Source organism: Mirounga angustirostris, unplaced genomic scaffold, assembly GCF_029215605.1.
Source record: "Mirounga angustirostris isolate CCGP_5_RB_7025 unplaced genomic scaffold, mMirAng1.0.hap1 SCAF_14, whole genome shotgun sequence".
Lineage (NCBI taxonomy): Eukaryota > Metazoa > Chordata > Mammalia > Carnivora > Phocidae > Mirounga > Mirounga angustirostris.
In genome coordinates this window covers 74626765-74642892 of record NW_026991722.1, presented here as the reverse complement: position 1 = coordinate 74642892, position 16128 = coordinate 74626765, and the positions used below count along the sequence as shown (strand labels likewise).

Here is a 16128-nt window from a genome sequence, read left to right as displayed (position 1 = left end):
AAATCCACGTCATAACCTTCACTTACATATATAAGTTTAATGATTTAGAAGTTATATGTATATAATATATAACATACACACACACATATACTTTTTTCCCCTTTAAAAACAACAACAAAAAAACAACAACTTGGATAAACGAGTAAAACGTACCAGGAGAGGAAAAGAAACTAGTTGGGCTTCCCCCCCAGGTGCCCACCAGCTTTCAGATGGTTACCCGCGAAGGACAAAGATGTACTCAACAGGTAGGCTGTCTATGCCCAGTGGGCTCTGCGCTCTAAAATTAGCAAAAGCAATTACTCTCCCTCTGCCAGCGGAAAGTCGCCACACTAATTCACGAGCACTTACCCACATAAGAGCCCACGGGGGTGGGGGAAGAATTAAAACCAGGACGTACGTTTATCTGGCACAACTCGGGACAGAAACGACGCTGCCCTGGTCCCAGGCCGGCATGAGCGCTGGACCAGCAGCCTCTTGGGATTCCCAAAAATAGTGTTCCCCCCGCCCCTGGGGTTCGGGGCAGGGGACCCCACATCCGACCCAGACACCTCGCGGGGGGGTGAGCTGGGCTCCCCGACCGCTCAACCCTCGGCGGAGCGGCCCGGAACCCCGCGAGGCCCGGCAGGCACCGACCCCAGCGCTGGGGTCTTAACTGCGGCGACCCTCCACTGGCGAAGGTGCTGCCCTGGGAAGGGGAGGAGGAGGGAGTTGTTTCCTTTTGGGGGGGCTCGGGGAAGTTTTCGAGCGCGTGTTGGCGAGATTACCTCAAATTCTCCTCAAGAAACCACTTTTCCCCCCCGCAGGAGGCATCCAGGCTCTACAGGGTTCCTAGAGACGAGCTCCTTGGCAACGGTTGCTAGGCCGTGGCATTACGTCACTTCCGGCGGGTGGGCCGGGGCGTTTCCGTGGGGCGTTTCCGTGGGGCCCTTGCGGGCGCGCGCTGGGGCCAAAGTACCTGGCTGGGCAAAGTGAGGTGCCCCGCCCACTTGCAAAGTGCGTTTACGGGCCCTGAGCCGCGGTGAGGACTGGAGACCGCTGTACTTCGTGATGTCAGCTGGCAAGGAAACTATGAGAAGGAAAAAAATGAAATTCCTCACGCCCTGAAAACTTAGTTGCTTGTTCAAACATCTTGGAAGAAACCAACTACAGATTTAGCATCAGTCTTTTTAAAGATTTTATTTATTTTATTTATTTATTAGAGAGTGAGAGAGAGAAACAGCATGAGAGAGGAGAGGGTCAGAGGGAGAAGCAGACTCCCCGCTGAGCTGGGAGCCCGATGTGGGACTCGATTCCAGGACTCCGGGATCATGACCTGAGCCGAAGGCAGGCGCTCAACCAGCTGAGCCACCCAGGCGCCCCTAGCATCAGTCTTACAGCAAAATAAAACAAACAAAAAGGGAAACAATTCCTTATGTTTCCTCATAATGTTCAAATTCCTTATGAGGCATCTCCTATTTGCCTTGCCCTGTGCTGGCTGCTGGGGATGCAAAGGAAGCCAGGAATTACTACAGGGCTCCTATTCTCAAGGAGCAGAGTCTAATGTGGATAAAGAGACGATTGAAAGGCAACTCCAATACTATCATAAAAGGGCCCAATAATGGGGGAGCCCAGATGAAGTATCCCGAGTTTATTTGGGTCTGAAGGGACCCTATGGTCAGGAAAGTTTCCATCAGACAAAGTGATGTTTAAGGATCAGTGAAAATTAGCCACGTGGATATTTTTTCGGGCAGAGGGAACAGAACATTGCAAAATGAATCCATTGCTGGCTGCCTTCTGACTATTGAACTATCAAGCAGAGGCATCCTATGGAGCACTTGGAGGAAAACGAAGACCCCTTCCAGCTCACAGATACTCCTGAGGAGTTGGAGGAGGCAACACTTAAAACCTTGAAAAGCTAAATAATTTAAATAACTTTGGGAGAAACAATAAAAGATTCATATAAGGGATTGCATAATTAACTGATGGTGGGTGTATTAGGAGATTCTCTGGGCCACCAGGATTTGAAACCTGGGTCTGCCAGTTTGCAGCCTCACCTCTCTGGGCTTTCCCGATCTTGCCTATAAAGTGTGGCTCTAATAATACTTTCCTCAAAGGCTGATGTGAGGATTAAGAGGTCAATACAGGTAAAGTAATTAGAACAGTGCCTGACCCTGGAAGAGCTAAGGACATTTTACCTTTTCCCCCCTGCTTTTTAAAAAACAAGATGGTTAGATTTGCTCCTTCTACAGAGTCTACAGATGTAGGCTATAGAAAGAGATAAGAGTGGTTTATCGGGTAGTTTTTGGTTCCTCCTCTGCCTGTTGCAACTATTATAGAAACACGATAATTTTCAGTTCTGAGAATGCAATCCTGGGTAAATTGGAGTAAGCAATGGAATCCCCTCTTTGCACGCAAACTTGAATGGATTTTATGCTTAATGTGGTTGCTCTGGAACACAAGGAAGAATCTGAGGCCAGTCAGCATGCTTCTTGGGATCTGTATACTGAGAAGCTTATATTCCAACTTGAACCGAAAAAGAGAGACATAGAGAAGCCTGCTCATGTTAGCCTATCTATAGGACCCAGATACAGGTCAAAGGAAGACTTACCACCCCCTCATTCATTTAAGATAAAACCTTGAGTGGACTCATGAAGAGTCCAAGAAGAACTTCTCGGCAACAATTCCACAACACTGAAGGCTGATTACATTCCAAGTCAAGCCACCCACATGAAGACTTTTTTTCCTCTTAGATGCTATATTGAGTCTTCCTTGTAAACCCCCAAAGATGTCTCTTGGCTGAACTGTATTTGACATTTTTAATAGCTGAAGGGAAGTCCAGTTATATGAGATAGTCTTTCTGAAAGATTCCCACCCCTACCCTGACTCTATTTTAAAAAAAAAGTTTCGGGCGCCTGGGTGGCTCAATTGTTAAGCGGCTGCCTTCGGCTCAGGTCATGATCCCAGAGTCCTGGGATCGAGTCCCACATCGGGTTCCCCGCTCGGTGGGGAGCCTGCTTCTCCCTCTCCCACTCCCCCTGCTTGTGTTCCTGCTCTTGCTGTCTCTGTCAAATAAATAAAATCTTTAAAAAAAAAAAAGTTTCATCAAGGTATAATTCACATACATACAATTCACCCATTTAAGGTATATAATTTATGCTAATTCAAAAAGATACATGCATCCCTATGTTTATTGCAGCATTATTTACAATAGCCAAGGTATGGAAGCAACCCAAGTGTTCATCAATAAATGAATGGATAAAGAAGATACACACACACACTGGAATATCACATAGCTATGAAAAAGGATGGGATCTTGCCATTTGGGATAACAAGGATGAACCTAAAGGGTAGGGTGCTAAGTGAAATACGTCAGACTCAGAAAGACAAATACCATATGATTTCACTCATATGTGGAATCTAAAAAACCAAACAAATGAACAAACAAAAAGCCAAATCACACCTATAAATACAGGGAACAAAGTGGTGGTTGCCAGAGGGAAAGGGGGGTTGGGGGTGGTTAGACAAAATAGTTGAAAGGGAGTGGGAGAAATAGGCTTCCAGTTAAGTAATGAATAAGTCAGGGGAATAAAAGGCATAGCACAGAGAGTACAGTCAATGATATTGTAATAGTGATGTATGGTGACAGATGGTAGCTATGCTTGCGGTGAGCATAACATAACATATAGAGATTTTGAAGCACCATGTTGTATACCTGAAAACAATGTAACAATGTGTGTCAACAATACTCAAGTTTTAAGAAATTATTATTAAAAAATAGGGGCGCCTGAGTGGCTCAGTCGTTAAGTGTCTGCCTTCAGCTCAGGTCATGATCCCAGGGTCCTGGGATCGAGCCCCGCATCGGGCTCCCTGCTCGGCGGGATGCCTGCTTCTCCCTCTCCCACTCCCCCTGCTTGTGTTCCCTCTCTCGCTGTGTCTCTCTCTGTCAAATAAATAAATAAAATCTTAAAAAAAAAAGAAATTATTAAAAGTAAAGTACACAATTCAATGGCTTTTAGCATATCCACGAAGTTGTACAACCATCACCACTATCTAATCATAGAATATCTTCATCACCCCAAAAAGAAAGCCCATACCCTTTAGCCATCATCTCCTAGTTCCCAATTTTTAAAAAAACCTGCCACCACACAGCCCCTGGAAACCACTAATCTGCTTTCCTTCTCTATGACTATATCTTTTCTGGACATTTCATATAAAAGGAATCATAAGTATGTGGCTCTTTGTGTCTGGCTTCTTTCATTTAGTATAATGTTTTCAAAGTTCATCCATGTTATAGCATGTATCAGAACCTCATTCCATTTTGTGGCAGAGTAATATTCCATTGTTCATCCATTCCTCAGTTGATGGACATTTGGATTGTTTCCACTTTTTGGCTATACTGAACAATGTGCTATGAACATCCGTGTACATAACTCCACTGTCTTATGGATAAAGCACTTCCTTTTTTTTTTTAAAGATTTTATTTATTTATTTGTCAGAGAGAGAGGCAGGCTGAGAGAGAGATGCAGGCTCCCTGCTGAGCAAGGAGCCCGATGTGGGACTTGATCCCAGGACCCCTGGTATCATGACCTGAGCTGAAGGCAGACACTTAACCGACTGAGCCACCCAGGCATCCCTGGATAAAGCACTTCCATTGGCTACGTCAGATGAGCAGGGGCATGGGTAAGTGGGAGGTGGCTGGCCATTCATTGTTGGGTTTGTCTTTTCCGCTGAATTCTTGTTAATTTTAGCATCTTGGGTGCTCATGGTTGTAGACCACAGAACCGAAGCTGTGGATTCCTTAGCAGTTTTTGGTTGTAACAACAAACTGTTGTTGAAAACCTACTTATCCCTTGCTACCAAAACACTAAAATACCCAATCTGCTTCTCACCTGAAGCCCTCTGATAAGAAGATGCTGTTACATGGAAATGTGCTTTAAAAGTTCACCAGCCTCTAGTGGAGAAGAGGGTGGGGACAGGTGTGGAGGAGGGGAGAGAAACTAAAAGCTGCCCCTTACAACTCCCTTACTTAACCTTGTAGATACTGCAAGGCCATCCAGGGTTGTGAACTTCTGCTCTGGTTATTCAGAGGAGAAAAAAAAAAATCACTCCTGGTCAAGTGTATTTTTCAAGACCAGTTAAGTACAAAATTAAAATAACGAGAGGGTCATTATTTCATGCAATTGTGAAGTCCAAGGATATTCTACCTTCAGGTATGGCTTGATCTAGGTCATCTTGATATTCTTTCTCCCTCCATTTCTCTGTCTCTTATCTCCACTTTCCTCTGAATGGGCTGCTAGTAGCAAGAGGTTTACACTCTTCCAGCCTAGCAGCCTCGCTGAAACTAGAATCTTTTCTCCAATAGTTCCAGCAAATTCCCTCACTGGTCTCAAGTGTGTCAGGCCATTCTTGAATCAATTGCTATGACTCTGATAGATAAGTCTGGGGGGGCTACTCCCAAAAAGGAAGAACTGGATTCTGTTACCAGAGGTAGAGATGCAGTGCAAACAAGAACAACAGATGTCTCCTACAGTAGTCAGGGAAGGTGGTTAAATCTTAAAAGCTGGGTAGGCAAAACCAGAAGAGGAAGAAATGAGCCTGTACTTATTCTGGGGAGTACCGTATCAGTGCAAACCTTCTCCCTAATTTCCTCCCAACAAATCATCTTTCTTCACTGCAGGCTTCCATCATGGGCCAAGTGAGGTCTTGAGATATCAGCAGACTCCCCAGGTCTCCACAAAAATCTGAGGATGCTGTGAACATAATGCCTCCAGCCCCTTCTCATTTCAGAACTTCCAAACAAGAACTTTCCTGTGCAGAGTACGGGGAAGACAAGCCAATTTTCTGTTTTTGGTATTAAATTTAGACCTTTCATCCTGACCATGAGATATTTCTGGATTCTGCATGAGTATTCAGAGAATGCCAGTTTTCAAGATGCTATCCCATCTGGGGCTACTCTGCACACTGCCCACTTTATCTCATTCTTTTAAAACTGGGAAAAATGACCCAGACACAGGAACAAATTCGGAAGTGGGTTATTCTGCTATTCATTAATTGTCACTTAATGCCATTGCCATCTAGGTTACTAGGCAAGGAAAGAAATTGAATTTCAACAGAAACCTGAATTGGGTTTCACATATACCCTAAATTGCCTTGGCTCTGGCAATTTAATCTTGTGGGTAGGTTTAGTAGCAGAATGTGCTTTCCTAAAAGGTGAAAATATAAATAATATGTGAAACATTCAACTGGATGGATGAGATTCCAGAGGTCTTGTTAAATGCGTGCGTGGTACTACATTTTTGTAAAACAGTTTTTAATGGACTTCGTGAGATTAATGGGCAATGTAGAGGGGTCAAAATAGTATGCAATTCATATGAAGTCCTTGGGTACAAGTATGGATTGAAATACAGGATACACCTAACATTTCTACAGGGCTCAAATAATAATCACGTCATCACTTACTGGGTGCTTACTGTATGTCAGGACCTCAGTTAAATACTTCACATATGTATCAGAATTTATTAAAATATTAATTTATGTGTGTACTCCTTCTGTTTCTCCTCCTCTGGAAACAATTTGCATTGCCTTGAGATTTGCAGGCTGAAATCAGAAGTCGTACTTCCTGCCTTTTGTAAAGGTCTGAAGTCTTTGGGGGAGATTATACTGGTTGTCCTCGAGGTGGGAAGCGGAGAGAGGAGTTCCTTCCAAAGTAAGGAGAGAAAAGAGAGATGCTAAGAAGAATGAGAAAGGATCATAGGTTGATCATTCTGGGGCAGCTCCTAAGAAGGGAAGAAGATGAGGAAGCCACATCATGAATCCAGTAGCTTCTGGTGTGGCCAAAACTCTTTGTCCCAGGCCTGACATGGAAGCATCGACAATATTGAACCTGAAAGGACCAGGCAGTCTGGGATGATGGGTGGGTGATAAAGGAGTCACCAGGATGGGCCAGTGACAGAAGACTGCAAGTGACTCCCCGAAGCTTTGCCCCCGCATAAGAGCCCAGGGACTTGGCAACCCCCAGGATGTGTGCGAGAAGGAAATGCCCAATAATGACAGGTTGGGATCTCGGACTTGGATTTCAGTTGATTCAGTTTCAGTTCAAATCTGAGAGGTGGACTAAAATGGCTCATCTCTGTATCTGTCAGCTTCCTAGCAGGATAAAGATGGCACAGTCTGTGCAATTGAGGAGAGCTTAATAAAGCTCTTATATACTCTTTTATTTTGATAAATATCAAGAGCATTTATAAAGATACGGGCAGGGTTGAGGAAAACTAACAAAAGAACCAGCAACAAAAGCAGGCCTTGCTGCCTGAAGGCTGATGCAGCAAAAGAAGGGAACAGGTACCAGAAGCCGGACAGAGTGAGTGGTTGTATGGAGAAGGTTGCCTAACAGGACCCATTAGATGCAGCCAGTCTTGACCTCACTCTCCTTCGACCCTCTGATCTCCCGCCTGGCCTCTCATTGGCTAAACCCAATAGGGTGCCAAAGGGGGAAGGCAGACCCCTTGAGGTCATCGGTGCAGACTGGGCTCCCAGGACACAGAGCCAGGAAGAAAATGGCGGAGTGGGGATCTGGAGGGGCAGACTGAATAAATTATAAATTGAATTATATATTGAATTACACAATCCAAGTGATGGGCAGGAAGGCCTGGTGATGTCAACCAAACTACTCCCATGTCTTCAAGTTCCCCTGGCTCTCTAGCTGAAGTTCCAGGCATCCCATGGAGTTGGGCCTAATTTCATTTCAGCGCTCTGTCCACACCCATATCGTCTCATTTAATCTTCACAACAAGTCTGCGAGGACAGTATTGTTTTTTCTATTTTATAATTAAGGAAATTGAGGCCTGGAGAGTTACTAGAGGGCCCAAGGTCACATACCTAGTAGCTGGCTGAGCCAAGATTCAGACAGTGTCGGCCTGATCCCAAAGCCATTTTCACCAACCTACTAAACTGGCTCGAAACTGGCTCAGCAGAGTCTGAAAGAAGGACCATAAATCAGACCACTGAAGCAGGAGGCAAAGGGATTTTCTGTGTGGGAGGGCCAGTGTTAACGTGCTGTCTGGCTTTCTCTGCCTACAAGGGCTTTGCCAAGGAAAGTCTTCTCTGATCCAGGTAGGGCTAATGATTTAAAATCCAAGTGCTTACCCTGGAATCACAGAGGGGGAGGACAGAGAAAACACTTGGCCCATGATGGGAAAAAAAGTATATTTTCATTTCAAATGCCTTTCAAGTTCTTTTTTTCCCAGCTGAGTGTTGGTGTATTTTTAGAATTCAGGGGGAGTATTTAAGGGTAACCAGCAGTAAAGATACATTTTGGGCCATCGGGAAGCTCCGAATCACGCAGGAAAAGGTTGATGGGAGGAGACAAGTAAAGGCCAAGATCAGCAGGGCACAAACTGGCCTTCTCCTTCATGTTGCCAAGAACTTTTCTCCCTTCTGGGCTGATGACGTCAAATCAAAGTCTATAAGTGTGCTATAGATAGATGGAATCACAGAGCTAAAACGATGGGCAAACAGATGAATGGCTAAACAAATTGTGGTATAAAGATACAGCACAATATTATTCAGCCATAAAAAGAAAGAAGTATAGGCCCATGCTACAACATTGATGAACCTTGAAAACATTTTGTCACGTGAAAGAAGCTAGACACAGAAGTCCACATATCCTGTGATTCAATTTATAGGAAATATCTAGAAGAGGCAAACCCCTAAAGACAGAATACAGACTGGTGATTGCCAGGGGCTGAGGGGAGGGGACAATGTGGAGCACCTGCTTAATGGATACAGGATTTCCTTCCGGGGGGATGGAAATCTTCTGGAGATAGAGGTGGTAGTTGCATAGAATTGTGAATGTACTTGGTGTCGCCGAATTGTTCCCTCTAAGAAGGTTAATTTCATACAGTGTGAATCTCACCTCAATTAGAAATAAAGGATGGGCAGACCTTGGGAGGTCAACCATCCATGCTAAGTCTTCCAGGCTTTGTTCCTTTTAGCTCAGGGCATGAGGCCTAATTTCATTCCCGGCTTTCCTCCTCTCTCTACTCCCCAACCACCAGCCTCCCTTCTGTGGCTCACACACACCAAACTCGTCACAGCTTCAGGACTTTGGCACTGTTGTTTCTTCTGCCTGGCTGTTCTTCACCCTGATCTTGCCCTGGCCTGGCTCTGCCTCCTCACTCAGAAGGAGGAAACTAAGTGGAATAGAAAATATCACACAGAATAAGGTAAACATTACTGTGTCAGAAATATTTTTGCTGTGTCACAAACCATTCCAAATTTATGAGCTTAAAAACAACACGGTTTTTCTTCCCCACAAGGCTATGGGTTAGCCGGGCTCAGCTGGCCAGTTCTTCTGATCCACGCGGTATATGCTAGGGTCGGCTTGCAGCCCAATTCAGCTGGGGGCTCATATGGGGCTAGAACATCCAAGAGAGCTCCCCTCCTTTCCAGGGCCTCAGTTCCCTGCTGCTTCCTCCTTCACGTGGACGCTCTTTCTCCTTGTGGTCTCTTGTCAGGCAGTGGTCTGACCAGAGCTTCCTTACACGGCAGCAGGGGTACCAAGAGCATGAAAGTGAGAGCCACCAGGCCTCCTAAAGCGGAGACCCAGAACACGCAGTGTCATTTCCTTTGCATTCCGTTGGTCAAAGCAAGTCGTAAGACCTTCCCTGATTCAAGGAAAGAAGAAACGGACTCTACCTTTGGATCAGGGAGTGGCATATGCATACCAGAAATGATGTTTGCTAAATTGTTGGCAGACATCTTTGCGGACACTCTACCACGATTGTTTTGCAAAGGTTTTATTTCAATTTAATAAAAATGCATGTGTGTTCTTTGGGTCACACAATAAACGTATTTCTTGCTGTGAGTCACAGTCAAAAGGTTCAAAAAACACACTGCTTCCATATCCCTTTATAAATTTCTTCCATAGCACTTAGTACTCTCTGAACTTAATTTACTTGATTGTATGTCTCTCCCATTAGAATATAAGGTCTCTGAGGGCAAGGACCTTGTCAGCCTTGTTCACAGCTGTGTCCCCAGCACCTCACAGGGCCCAGCACTTAATAGGTGCCTGATAAACACCTGTTGCTGTTAAATAGGTAGAAACAGCTATCAGATATTGGGTGCTGAGCACGTAAAAGCCTTTTCTCATTTAATTCATTCAATGCATATTTGAACACTGACTTTGTGCCAGGCACTATTCTAGGTGCTGGCGAAACAACAGTGAACATAATTGACAATAATCCCTGCCCTTACTGAGTTTACATTTCATTATAACACTAGAATAGTATCGAGTAGATTTGTTGATACTCTTTTGACAGATAAGGAAACTGAGAGTCAGAGAGGTCAGGCAACCTGCCCAAGGTCACACAGCTAATAATTTCAGCCTGACCTGGCTCGACTCCACTCCACTGCAAACGTTGGGTTTTGCCCAGAGCTGGGTCTCAGTGGTTACAAATCTCAACTCCTGCAATTGCTTCTCTGAAGGATCAAACTCTTCTTTCTGGAAATCAGGCACAGGCAGTGGGAAAAGGTGAGTTCCATGACCTCGCAGTCTCTGCCCCCCCACTTCGTGCAGATGGCTCACACCTGGGGTGTTGCAGATTTGAACAACAGCTCTCAGTCACCCCCACAGTCTTATCAGCATGTGACATCCCCAAGTGGCTGGGGCCTGCAGGCCTGGCAAAGAATGCAGCCGGAACGAAAATAAACCTGCCACATTCCTTGGCAGCCCCCTGCCCCTTCCCGCTCTCCGGCTATCCATCCTCACAGCAGAGCCTGCCAGGGAAGGCCAAGAGAGGGAGAGCAGGGGTGGAGGAAGCCGGCCAACCCCTGGAAAGAGAGGGAGAGGGGAAGAGAGGAAGAGAAAGAGAGAGATCACCTTATATGGGAACGTGCGCAGACAATGTGTGGCAATGCCTTCGAGTGCAGCAGAGGTCAGATACCATACAGATGGAAGAAATTAAACATGGGACAGAGCGTGTTCCTGGGCCCTGAAAACAGCTCTTGTTTCACAGCGAGTTCGCACAAAGCCTGGCCCGTTTTCCTTTTTTGCCTAAGCCGAGCAAGATGTGTGTCCTAAACTCTACTTGACTTTGACTCAGGCCCCCTGACTCCGGCTTGACAGAGGTCTCATCCTTTAAAGTCATTTCTTTGATGAACAAAACGTCTCTTTGCAAATAAAAAGCCTGGGCCTCTTTCCCAAGACTTTCCAATATCTCTCCAAAGTACATAAATTAGTGGTTAATGAGTAAATATGTCCTCATTTCTCATTTATTCATTCATTCATTCAACAAATATAGAGGACCAATTATGCCCCAGGCATTGAGCCAGGTGCTGGGAAGATAGCGTTGATGATGATGATGATGGTGACGACAATGACAGTAACCATTTGTTGATTTGCACTCATCTTATAAACATTTCAATTCATAATAATTTACTCAGCACTTCCATGTTGGAGTCATTGGTGATACAGAACATTGCTCTAGAATCATCTGGTCCCTGCCCTGTGGCATTTGCAGGGGTGTGGGGGAAAGTAGAAATGGCAGATACTGAACACACGATTCCAGAGGTGCCTCATGACAGCATTTTGAATTAGCTACCATTATCATTTCCATTTACCCCAGGGTTTTTCAACCCCAGCACTATGGATGAACATTTGGGGCTGGATCATTCTTTGGGGGGGCGGTGTGCACGCACACACACGCGCGGGGGTTGGGGGGTGCTGCTCTGTGCATTACAGGATATTCAGCAATGTCCCTGGCCTCTAGCCACATGGTGTCAGTAGCAATAACCCCCTCTCCCCTAGTTCCTCCAGTTATGAGAACCAAAACACGTCTCCAGACACTGCCAAATATCCCTGGGGGTGTGGGGGTGGGGGACAAAATCGCTCCTGGTTGAGAACCACGGATTCAACAGATGAGGAAGTAGAGACTCAGGGTGGGTTAAGAAACTTCCTAACAGTCAGATCACCAGCCAGCAGGACTCGCACCCTGATCATTCTGACTCCAGGGCCCCTGGGCATCACCGTTACAGTGTGAAACCCCCTATTTCCTTGATAGCAGATAAACTGTAAGTTTGGATGGTCATAGACTTATTTAGCTCCTTCCACAAAATGGAAGTCATCTGTGTTAGTTCAGATGCTCCGAGAAGCAGATGCCAGGACACGTCTGAACCTGCACAAGATTTACTGAGGATTTACTTATTTACTTATTTATGCCGGTGAAAGATACAAGGGAAGGGAGCTGGAGTAGGCAGGAGAGTCGTCAGCCTGCAGTGCCAGCCTAACAGCTGTGAAAGGTGAGGGCGAAGGATGACTGGGCAGGAAGAGCCTCAGGCAGCAGTGTAGCTTGAAGAAAGTTCAGGCCATGCTGATGGGGAGTTCCCAAGCCAAAGGAGGCTCTAAGAGGAGTCCCAGGCCGGCCAGTAGCGGGCCTGCACTAGCACTCCCACTGAGTCAGTCGTTGGCTGGGGGAAACTGGTGGAGCCAGAGGGGCAGGACCCAGGACTGTCAGTCAAACATGTTCTTCGAAGCAGACTCTCCTGAAGGAGTTCTGAACGGTGCACGCCCTTGGCTGCCACATCATCAGAGAAGTGCTGCCCTGTGCTTACTTTCACTTTAAGGCAAAGAGATCTAAAAGGCAACTGGAGATACAGTGGGTTACAAAGCGAGGTTGGCATCCTTTAAGCAAAAGGGTCCATTTTCCTTGGGATGTCTTGGAGCTTCTTAGTGAACTTCAAAGTCAGCTCCGACTTGGGTACCACCAGCAAGGAGGTAAGGAGTGCTGCCTTGAGGAGCTACTTTGTAGCTTGTGGATGTGGGCACTCCCTGAGACTCAGTTTCCTCATCTACATAATGGAATCAACCTGCCTTATCCTGTAGGGTTGATGTGAGGATTGAATGAATATTTATGGAGTTGCTTTTCAGGAGAAGATGGAGGTCGTCCTGCATGAACTTTCTGCCTATCCCTTGGCTTTGCACGGATTTCTCCCTGCTAACCACCCTCTCTCATCCTTCCAACTGAGATTCATCTTGGCACCTCCACAAGGGATAACAAACTAGCATTCCCAGGGCTCCGTTTCACAGATAGACGAGCTGTGTGTGGCTCACAGAGTGCTAAACAAACAAACCAATAGCATGAACCAACGTTTGAAAATTAAGATATTTCAAGATGAGGCAGCCAATCAAAACCAATGCGTCTCAATTCCATTTGTTCAGGCTGTGTGGATTTCTGGGTTCCCTTGAAAATGTGGGAAAGCTAGATATGCTGTGTGGCAGATTGGCTAAAGTCAAGAAGAGGCTGCCTGTTCCAGATGAGACTTGCACAGACCAGGTTTCCAGTCCCCACACTCCCATCATCTGTGATCCTGAGGCTAGTGTCAGTTGCCCATTAGCATCATGTTTGTGCTGCCATTTTTCTTAGAATAATATTCCTTTGTCTCATGTATTTATCAAAGGGGAAAAGGTAGACCAGGAGATCTATGGTCTTTCTTGTACTTGGTCCCACTTCACTTAGATCGCCACCTGGCACTTACTTGCAGCATCCAAGTTTACCTTTAGACTAGGGGCCTTTTAAGCCATTCTGGAATTTCCTTCCTAAAATTATCCCTGCAATTTCATAAGAATCCTCTACATTTTTATTTCCCTTTAGTTCAAAAAGCACTGTCATTCACCCAAGAGGCACATATTATTTCCTTCATTTTAGAGAGGAGTTGAGCCCTGGACAGATGACATGGTTTTTGCCCAAGGACACAGCTGGTTAGAGACAGAGCAGAGCCCTACTGATCTTAAGTCTGATACTTTTTCCATTACTCTAGGCTGCAAAGTGTATTAGAACTTTCAGTTGCAAAAGACAGAAAGTTAACTGAAACTGGCCTAAGCAAAAAAAGGCAATTTATTAGCTCATATAACTGGACAATCCAAAGGAGCCATAGGCTTCAAGTACCACCAGATCTAGGAGCTCAGATATTATCCTCAGGACTCCGTTAATCTTCTCTCTTGGTTCTACTCCTTACCCCGTTGGCTTTATTTTCATGTAGCCTCTCCACTCACGATAGCAAGACATCTACCAGCAGTACTAAGCCTTATCCTATTAGCTTCAGATCCAGATGGTCCCAACAAACGGAATTGAGTCTCAGCGGTCCTGATTAGCGTGATCTAATTATGTGCCCACCCCTGAGCCAATCACCTGCCGGAGGGATATGGTGTTCTGATTGGCCAGACTCAATCATGTGACCACTTCCAAACAAAGGAGACGGGGTTAGCTACACCCAAAGAGGAGCTGAGGGTTGTCAGTGGAGGAGTGACTCCCCAAAAGTAAAATTGGGTGTTATTATCAGAAGTGGGGATGAATGCTGGACCGGCATATCCACTACACCTAGAATCTTCCCTACCACGGACTCCTTCCCTCTGGCGTCCCAATATGCACCAGTCTTCTCCCCCACCTCTCCCTGCCCTGTCTTTGTTCCGGGGACATTCCCCTCCTCTCATTGGAAGGCAATTCTTATACACTCTTCCCTAATTCAAATGGACTTCAAGACCCAGGTGAAGCTTCCCCTATTCAACCACTGTGGGCTACGATGGAATTGTTCCTCTGTACACTGAAACTCTGAACCACGCACACCAGCACTCAGCTCCATGGCTGTTGAATGTATGAATGAGGAGATAATTTGCACAAAATGCAACAATTAGAAAACAGGCCTAGATTAGAAGAAAATAAACAAAAATGTTAGCCGTAGCTATCTTGATGGGTTATGGGCGATTCTGGCTTTTCTTGATTCCTTTCAGTATTTTCTACGATTTTAAAAAGCCAACAAATGATAATAGTAAAAAGCAAGTAATACAAGTCTGGTTTCAACAGCTGGACTATAAGCGAGATGCCGGTGAGGGCCAAGTATTGATTCTCTTACATCTCCCCTAGCTCCCAGCCTGGGGATTCACTCAGTGTAAGAGTCAGTTCGAGCTCCTTGAGAGCTAAATGAACAGCATCAGGATTTATAACAGACTGTTGATTTCCTTTCCAAAAGCCAATCCTCATTTCCTCTTGCAGACTCTCCAACCCCAACTGTGTGTGGGGTCCTCCCACCCCCTCCTCACTGCTGTGTGCTTCATGGAAGCAGACTCCAGCCCCAACCCCTGCTCTAGAGGCTGAAACCTGCCTGGTCTAATTCAGGGTTTCTTAACCTCAGCACTATTGACATTTTGGGGGCAGGATAATTCCACTGATTTGCTGAGTTGCTTCATGAGACACCTTGGAGATTACCTGTTATATGAAGTAAAAATTGTCCTTACTGTTTTAAGTGTTTAAGCTAGTTTGAGTTGTGCCTTTCTGTGACAGCATCTCAGCATCTTAACCAACCCAAGGGTCTGTTAAAGACATTGCAAAACATACAAATAAAACCGCCATCAAAAACCAGGATTCTCTCAGTGCTCAGGGGGGGATATCAGAATCTGGAGTTGGGGACAGAGGTATCATTTGATAGTCCCTTCTGAGTAAAACTATAAAACTGAATAAAATCTATAGCTATTCCAGTTCCCCACAGGATTGCTAATCACTCGTGCTGAGACAGAGAGGGGGTCTGAATTCCTTTTGCAAAACAAAAAACAACATTTGGACAAGAACCCACTATGTCCCATCACATAAAAATTGCTGCAAAACACCAAGTTCTGTACTTTTTAAGCTAATATTTCTGGGAGTCTACCCAACAACCTCTAAAACGGAGCTGATTAAGGAAATGCTAAGCCAAATGGCATAACTTCTAGAAGCCTCTGTTCGCTCATCTGGAAGCTGGGGAGAACAAGATGAGAATCCTCTGATATTAGGGATCAGAAAATACTTCATGACCCATAAAGCAGTTAATTGATTATCTATACTAAGCAGACTAGACATACTGCAACGCGTTCCCAGGATTGGAACAGTCTAGATTTAGGATGTGGTGGGACCAAAATCATTAGTTGTTTCGATGCGGACTTGTTAAATCTGTTATGCTTCTGAGCTCTGTTTCCTCATCTGTATGCTGTGTCAAGACCTCATTCTGACTGTGCACCGAGGATAAATTAAGGCTGTTTGAAAAAAGAGAAACATACCACTATTATTATTCCACCAGTTCTCTTGCCTGAGTCAGACAATAGCAGCAGAGCAAACAAAACTAGAC

At 45.3% G+C, this 16128-nt stretch overlaps 1 protein-coding gene across 10 annotated transcripts in view; it reads right to left on the bottom strand.

Annotated features, from left to right (window-relative positions):
* IFT81 (intraflagellar transport 81) overlaps positions 1–16128 on the bottom strand; it is a 182113-nt gene that overhangs the window by 81350 nt on the left and 84635 nt on the right. For 7 of the 10 annotated variants that reach the window (XR_010407399.1, XM_064578335.1, XM_064578336.1 and 4 more), the window contains exon 1: positions 765–939. The exons of 1 other annotated variant lie outside the window; for it this stretch is intronic. The gene's annotated coding sequence lies outside the window, so the exon portion shown is untranslated. Of the gene's footprint in view, positions 1–348; positions 584–764; positions 940–16128 lie in introns of those variants that run through there. 2 more of the 10 variants (XM_064578330.1, XM_064578331.1) reach the window with 2 other exon arrangements.